General features: G+C 40.5%; 1 long non-coding RNA gene across 1 annotated transcript in view; it reads right to left on the reverse strand.

Moving 5' to 3' along the window:
* Nucleotides 1-8556, reverse strand: part of LOC124509572 (uncharacterized) — a 31843-nt gene extending 23287 nt beyond the window's left edge. Inside the window, exons 1-3 of the long non-coding RNA XR_006961463.1 lie at nucleotides 8165-8556; nucleotides 5689-5876; nucleotides 5492-5598 (exon numbers count right to left, since the gene is read on the reverse strand). This is a non-coding gene — a long non-coding RNA (uncharacterized LOC124509572). The remainder of the gene's footprint in view (nucleotides 1-5491; nucleotides 5599-5688; nucleotides 5877-8164) is intronic.
* Nucleotides 8557-8635: the final 79 nt, after the last annotated feature.

An 8635-nucleotide genomic window follows, 5' to 3' on the forward strand; every position in this document is an offset into this window, starting at 1 on the left:
ACCAGACACTTAAATGAAGAGTTAATACCTATTTTTCTCAAACTGTTTCAAAAGATAGAAATGAAAGGAGAACTTCCAAACTCATTCTACAAAGCCAGCATTACCATGACTCCAAAACCAGAGACCCCACTAAAAAGGTAAGTTACAGGCCAATATCCCTGATGAACACAGATGTAAAAATTTTCAATAAAATATTAGCAAATCAAATTCAACAGAACATTAAAAGAATTTACCATGATCAAATGGGGTGTATTCTTGGGCTGTATACAGGGTTGGTTCAATATCTGCAAATCAATCAACGTGATATACCACATTAATAAAAGAAAGGATAAGAAGCATACGATCCTGTCAATATATGCAAAAAAAGCATTTGACAAAATACAGCATCCATTCTTGATTAAAACCTTCAACAAAGTAGGGATAGATGGAATATACCTCAACATCATAAAGGCCATATACAAAAGACACACAGCTCACATTGTCCTCAATGGGGAAAACCGAGTGCCTTTTCCCTATGGTTAGGAACAAGACAAGGATGTCCACTCTCACCATTACTATTTAACACAGTATTGAAAGTTTTAACCTCAGCAATCAGACAACAAAAAGAAATAAAAGGCATCCAAATTGAAGAATTCAAACTTTCACTATTTTCAGATGATATAATCCTCTATGTAGAAAATTCAAAAGACTCCACCAAAACACTGCTAGAAGTAATACATGAATTCAGCAGTCACAGGATATAAAATCAACATGCAGAAATCTGTTGCATTTCTATACACCAATAATGAAGCAGCAGAAAATGAAATCAAGGAATCAACCCCATTCGCAATTGCACCAAAAACAATTAGATATCTAGGAATAAACCTAACCAAGAGGTAAAAGATCTGAACTATCTAAACTATAGAAGACTTATGCAAGAGGGGCGCCTGGGTGGCGCAGTCGGTTAAGCATCCGACTTCAGCCAGGTCACGATCTCGCGGTCCGTGAGTTCGAGCCCCGCGTCAGGCTCTGGGCTGATGACTCGGAGCCTGGAGCCTGTTTCCGATTCTGTGTCTCCCTCTCTCTCTGCCCCTCCCCCATTCATGCTCTGTCTCTCTCTGTCCCAAAAATAAATTAAAACGTTGAAAAAAAATTTTAAAAAAAAGAAGACTTATGCAAGAAATTGAAGAGGACACAAAGAAATGGAAAAGTATTCCATGCTCATGGATTGGAAAAACAAATTGTTAAAATGTCAATACTACCCAAAGCAATCTATACATTTAATGCAATCTCTATCAAAACACCATCAGAATTTCTCACAGAGCTAGAACAAACAATCCTAAAATTTGTATAGAACCATAAATTACCCCAAATAGCCAAAGCAATTCTGAAAAAGAAAAACTAGGGGTGCCTGGGTGGCGCAGTCGGTTAAGCGTCCGACTTCAGCCAGGTCACGATCTCGCGGTCCGGGAGTTCGAGCCCCGCGTCGGGCTCTGGGCTGATGGCTCAGAGCCTGGAGCCTGTTTCCGATTCTGTGTCTCCCTCTCTGTCTGCCCCTCCCCCGTTCATGCTCTGTCTCTCTCTGTCCCAAAAATAAAAATAAACGTTGAAAAAAAAATTTAAAAAAAAAAAAAAAAAAGAAAAAGAAAAACTAAACTGGAGGCATCATGATTCCAGATTTCAAGCTCTAGTACAAAGCTTTAGTCATGAAGACAATATAGTACTGGCACAAAAACAGAGACATAGGTCAATGGAACAGAACAGAAAATCCAGAAATGGACCTACAACTATATGGTCAATTCACCTTCAACAAAAGAGAAAAGACTATCCAAAGGAAAAAAGACACTCTCTTCAACAAATGGTTTTGGGAAAACTGGACAGCAATATGCAGAAGACTGAAACTGGACCATTTTCTTATACCATATGCAAAAATTAATTCAAAATGGATGAAAAGACCTAAATGTGAGATAGAATACCATCAAAATCCCAGAGGAGAACAAAGGCAGCAACCTGTTTGACCTTGGCTACAGCAACTTCCTACTAGACACATCACCAGCGACAAGGTAAACAAAAGCAAATATGCACTATTAGGACTTCAAGATAAATAGCTTCTGCACAGCTAAGAAAACAATCAATGAAACTAAAAGGCAACCTACAGAATGAGAGAAGATATTTGCAAATGACATACGTAAAAAATGGTTAGCATCCAAAATCTATAAAAAACTTATCAAAACACCCAAAAAGCAAATAATTCAGTTCAGAAATAGGCAGGGGCTCCAGGGTGGCTCAGTCGGTTATGTGTCTGACTCTTGATTTCCACTCAGGTTATGATCTCATAGTCATGAGAACAAGCCCCATATCAGGCTCCATGCTGACCACATTGACTGTGCTTGGGATTCTCTCTCTTCCTCTCTTTGTCCCCCCAACCCGCAGTCTCTCTCTCCCTCTCTCTCAAAATAAATAAAAAGAAAAGAGAAATGGGCAGAAGACATGAATAGACATTTTCCAAAGAAGACATCCAGATGGCTAACCAACACATGAAATATGCTCAATATCACTCATCATCAGGGAAATACAAATCAAAACCACAATGAGCTACCACCTCACACCTGTCAGAATGGCTAAAATTAACAACACAGTAAACAACAGGTGTTGGCAAGGATGCGGGGAAAGGGGAACTGTCTTGCACTGTTGGTAGGAATGCAAACTAGTACAGCCACTCTGGAGACCATATGGAGGTTCCTCAAAAACCTAAAAATAGAATTACCCTACAATCCAGCAATTGCACCATTAGGTATTTACCCAAAGGATACAAAAATACTAATTTGAGGGTGTACATGCACCCCAAGGTTTATAGCAGCATTATCAACAATAGCCAAAATATGAAGAGAGCCCAAATATCCACTGACTGATAAATGGATAAAGAAGATGTGGTATATATATACAATGGAATATTACTCAGCCATCAAAATAGAATAAACCTTGCAATTTGCAATGATGTGAATGGAGCTAGAATGTACTATGCTAAGCTAAGTAAGTCAAAGAAAGACAAATACTGTATGATTTCACTCATATGTGGAATTTAAGAAACAAAACAGATGAACATATGGGAAGGGAGAGGCAAAGATGAGAGAGGAAAACAAACCACAAAAGACTCTTAATGATAGAGAACAAACTGAGGGTTGATGGAAGGAGGTGGGTGAGGAATGGGCTAGATGGGTGATGGGTATTAAAAAGGGCACTTTTTATGATGAGCACTGGGTGTTGTATGTGACTAATCACTTAAGTCTCCTCCTGAAACCAATATTGCACTATATTCTAACTAAACTTTAAATTAAAAAAAATAAGAAAAGGACCCAAATATACATTTTTCCAGAAAAGATATATAAGTGGCCAATAGCATATGAAAAGATGTTCAACCTTACTCATCACTAGGTATGAGATAATAGAAAATACACATACAGGTCTCTGCACCTGATTCTCCATTTAGAATTCCTAAAACCCTTATAATTTCAAAGTGATAAAAGCACAAGGAGTGTCTCTTATTCTAATATTTGGTCTTTGACGCCATCCCTGATACAGGGCTCCTATGTCCCTTGTAAATTCCTAAGTGATAACTGTATTAGGGGCATCTTTTGCCATAATGAAGCAACTCTGGGTGGGCTCCTGGATGGGGGCTGGTCACCAAATAACCAAGCCATAATTAGATGTTGGAATTGTCAGCCCCTCCACCCCTATCCCCCAGAGAGGGAAGTGAGGCTGGAAATGGAGTTAGTGATTGATCTTGCCTAAGTGATGAAGTAGGTAGGAAGTTCATAGAGCTTCCAGGTAGGTGAACACATCCATATACCAATAGGGTCACACATCCCAACTCCACAAGGACAGAAGCTCCTGCACTCAGGACCTTCCCAGACTTCACCCTATGAATCTCTTCACCTGGCTGTTCATCTGTATCCTTTATCATATCCTTTATTTTTTTTTTATTTTTTAATGTTTATTTATTTTTGAAGGAGAGAAAGAGTGTGAGCAGGGGAAAGGCAGAGAGAGAGGGAGACGCAGAATCCAAAGCAGGCTCCAGGCTCTGAGCTGTCAGCACAGAAGCCTGACACGAGGCTCAAACCCACAGGCTGTGAGATCATGGCCTGAGCCGAAGTCAGATGCTTAACTGACTGAACCACCCAGGCGCCCCTATCATATCCTTTAATAAACTAGTAAATATTAGCAACTATTTTCCTGAGGTCTGTGGGCTGCTCTAGCAAAGTAACTGAACCCAAGTTTATAGCCAGTCAGTCAGAAGCACAGGTGACAACTTAAACTTGCAACTGCCATCTGAAATGGCGTAAGGGCAGTCTTGTGGGATTAGCCCTTAACCTGTGGGAATCTGACACTATCTCCAGGTGTCAGAATTGAGTTAAACTATGGGACACCCAGCTAGTGTTACAGAGAATTGCTTGCTGTGGGGAAAAATTCCCACACATTTGGCAACCAGAAATGTGAAAAGTAAATTATTCTGAGTGAAAATAAAGGAGACACTCAGGAGAGGAGAACAGTAGGTTTTCCAATATAGTAGTGAAATGCAAATCAAAACCACAATGGAATACACTTCACAACTATTAGGGTGGCTTTTACTCAAAAAAGAAATAAGTAAATAAAAAATATTGGTGAGGATGAAATGGGAACCCCTACGTATTGCTGATAGGAATGTGAAATGGTGAAGCCTCTGTGGCAAATGGTATGGTAGTTCCTCAAAAAATTAAACATAGAATTACCACACAATCTAGCAATTACACCTCTGGATATATACCCAAAAGAATTTAAGGCAGGAACTCAAACACAATACGTATTTGTACTCCCATGTTCATAGCAACATTATCCACAATAGCCAAAAGATAGAAGCGACCCAAGTGTCCGTAAAAGGATGAATGGATAAACAAATTTTGGTATGTATAGACAACAGAATATTACTCAGTCTTAAAAGGGAAGGAAATTCTGGCACATGCTACAACACGGATGAACCTTGAAGACACTACGCTAAGTGAAATAAGCCCATCACAAAAGGAAAAATAGTGTTAAGATTCCACTTACATGAGGTACCTAAAGTAGTCAAATTTATAGACACAGAGAGTAGCATGATGGCTGCCAGGGGCTGATGGGAGGCAAGAATGGGGATTAATGTTTAATGGTATGGAGTTTCTATTTGGGAAAATAAAGAGGTTCTAGAGATGAATAATGATGATGGTTGGACAATGTGAATATACTTAATGCCACTGAATTGTACACTTAAAAATGGTTAAAATGGTAAATTTTGTTACATATACTTTGCCACAACAACAAATATATAGAGCACACTTTTAAACAATCTCCCCGGTTTTGTGAGACTCAAGTACGATCTATGTAGAAAAGCTCTGTAACCTATACAGCCCTTCACAAATATTAGCTCTTTCTAATCACTATCACCCTGTTTCCCCCAACCTGATAGCATTATCTACATGTTCTATCTAGCCATGCTCACCCAGAAGCACACTGTTGGAGTTTAAGTGTGGTACAGTGATATCCACCTTTGTTTTGCTAAACCCTGGGTTCCATGTGTCAATGCAACAGTCTCCCAGAATTCTGGTTCTGAAACAGAACAAACCCACCAAAGACATAAGTTTTAGACAAGCCTGATTGGATTCTAGAGAAAAAACTCAAGAGACTTCCTCCTCTTACCCAGCTTTCCCCAATGCTTGGTTTGGAAGCAGTTCTCATTCAGCAGCAAGAGGTCACCATGCCGTTGTCAACAACAAGGAAAATCTTACTCCAATTCAGTTGACCACCTAACTCCCTGGCCTGCTACCAAGCAATGTACCTCAGAAGGCAGCCCTTAAGCAGGTGAACAATCTTGAATCTTCTGGATTCTAGGAAACAAATAGAGGAAATGTAGTCATTAAGCATCAATTGAGAAAAGTAATTAGATAATAAAAATGAAAATGCTAAAATCTAAATACCACATGATCAGCTTTGATGGACTGCACAATTCTCTACACTGTAGCTTCAGAGATGAACCCTCAAATACTCATAGAAAGTAAAAATATTGCTGCAGAACCAGTGTGATAATGCAGTAGTGCAAAACTTAGAATGATGTTTCTGGAAAGCAAGCCAAATGGAACCTACAAACAAATACTGAGCAAGATCTGTGTCAGCATTTAGGTGCTCTCTGAGAGCCCCAAGTTTCCTTAACTATTACATGTGCTGCTTACTGAGAATTTCTCCTAACATAGATAATGCTACAGTGCTATCTGAAATCTTTTTCATGCAATGATGTATACTCAGGAGTTCCTGCCTTTGCAGATAGTCCCTGGAGGACCAATGAGGGATTTTATTCCATGGCTCTTTGAGGAGCTTTAAATGCACATCAAACATGAAGTAGTACTTAGCCCAGCCTTGGAAATTTGACTTTCTACGGCCAAGTCTCTGTACCCTCACATTCTCTTTTTTTTAATATGAAATTTATTATCAAATTGGTTTCCATACAACACCCAGTGCTCCTCCCAACAGGTGCCCTCCTCAATGCCCATCACCCACTTTCTCCTCCCTCCCACCCCCATCAACCCTCAGTTTTTAAGAGTCTCTTATGGTTTCCCTCCTTCCCTCTCTTTTTTTTTCTCCTTCTCCTCCCCCATGGTCTTAAGTTTCTCAGGATCCACAGAAGAGTGAAAACATATGGTATCTGTCTTTCTCTGTATGGCTTATTTCACTTAGCATAACACTCTCCAGTTCCATCTACGTTGCTACAAAAGACCATATTTCATTCTTTCTCATTGCCACGTAGTATTCCATTGTGTATATAAACTACAGTTTCTTTATCCATTCATCAGTTGATGGACATTTAGACTCTTTCCATAATTTGGCAATTGTTGAAAGTGCTGCTATAAACATTGGGGTACAAGTGCCCCTACACATCAGCATTCCTGTATCCCTTGGGTAAATTCCTAGCAGTGCTATTGCTGGGTCATAGAATAGATCTATTTTTAATTTTTTGAGGAACCTCCACACTGTTTTCTAGAGTGGCTGTACCAGTTTGCATTCCCACCAACAGTGCAAGAGGGTTCCTGTTTCTCCACATCCTCTCCAGCATCTATAGTCTCCTGATTTGTTCATTTTGGCCACTCTGACTGGCGTGAGGTGATATCTGAGTGTGGTTTTGATTTGTATTTCCCTGATGAGGAGTGACATCGAGCATCTTTTCATGTGTCTATTGTGTGCCCTCACAGTCTTGAATGTCATTGCTTGCTTCACTTATACTTATCCAAGATTCTTAGTATCATCCACAAGACTAAATAAGAACTCAAGATTTTTTGACAAAACTTTCTGCCAATGCCCACAAATCTTGGCTGTGGTTTCCCAAATTCTTTGATTCTCCACCATTAACCCTTTCTCTTGTGCGCAAAGCCCATAAATAATACTTATTCTATATATAGTCCCATTTGTGTACAAATGCATCTTTCCTAGTTTTCCCCCCTACCTCTTCATACTGCACCTATATTTTTGTGTTAACTCAGGTTCAGTCATAACAGCTACGACAGCATCAGACACTTTACCTTCTGTCTTCATTTTGCTATAACCTATTGGCTAAAGATGTATGTCGCTTTGGGAGTGTTGCAGTGATGGAAAAAGACTCAAAGGGACAACACTGAGGCAGGGGACACCAGCACACAGACTATAAATAGAACCCAAATATACAAAAGCAAAAGCTTATGAAACATCCCTTGCACACACCTCTTTTATAACCAGTTGAGTACGACTGGTTGATGAAGTGAAAGAACCAACAATCCCTTCTCCACAAATGATTGATGGCAACACAACAAGCCCCTGGCTACAGGTGCCTCAACATATTCTTGGGTGGTTCATTGTTGTGAGTCATTGGCCCACCATCACCAGGTGGTAATGGTAATAAATTTGGAGCCATTCATATTCCCTCAGTTATAATGGGAGGAAATAGCTACAGCAGTTAAGCATTCAGTCTCTGAGCCAAAGCGACCCGAGTTCAAATCATGCTTTAGCCGCTTGTTGAGTACCAACAGTCAACGATCTTTTCTTATACCCCACTTGTCCAAGCCCTCGGCCACCTCGCTCCCTCACCACCACCAAGCACAGGGTGTCCGGGGACTACACAAGAGCAAACAGGAATCTGTTCTCCCTTTACCTGTCCATATCCTCAGCTATGTTGCCGCCTTGAAGTTGAGCGCTCCTCATTCTCTCATTCCCTAGACTGCCGCGACTCTCCTCATATTCCACCAAACACTCCAGCTAAATTTACAAAATAACAGGCACGCTGCTGGAGTGGAACCAAGCACTTCCTTTCCCTAACAAGGCGGAACTAAAGTGAAAGTGCCAAGGTTGTTAGCAAATGACTGCCCTGTTACCATGGTAAAGCGGCTGTCGCCATCTTTATTGTGATCGATGATTCCTCGTGTCGGTGTAAGAATAAATGAATAATAAAGATTTCTACAAACTAAAAGCCTTCCTTCAAGTTAGTCTGGGCCGGCACAAACGTAGGTCGGAACGGAGTTATCCTCAGGAAGCAGCCCAGCCCGGAGTGGTTAATGCTTTCGTGGACTGATCGCTGCTGCTGACGGAATGACGCCAGGGGAGGGGCCATACGTACGCCCAGGCC

The sequence above is a fragment of the Lynx rufus genome, unplaced genomic scaffold (genome assembly GCF_022079265.1).
Source record: "Lynx rufus isolate CCGP_SWC_20201006 ecotype Redwood Valley unplaced genomic scaffold, mLynRuf1.p SCAF_14, whole genome shotgun sequence".
NCBI lineage: Eukaryota > Metazoa > Chordata > Mammalia > Carnivora > Felidae > Lynx > Lynx rufus.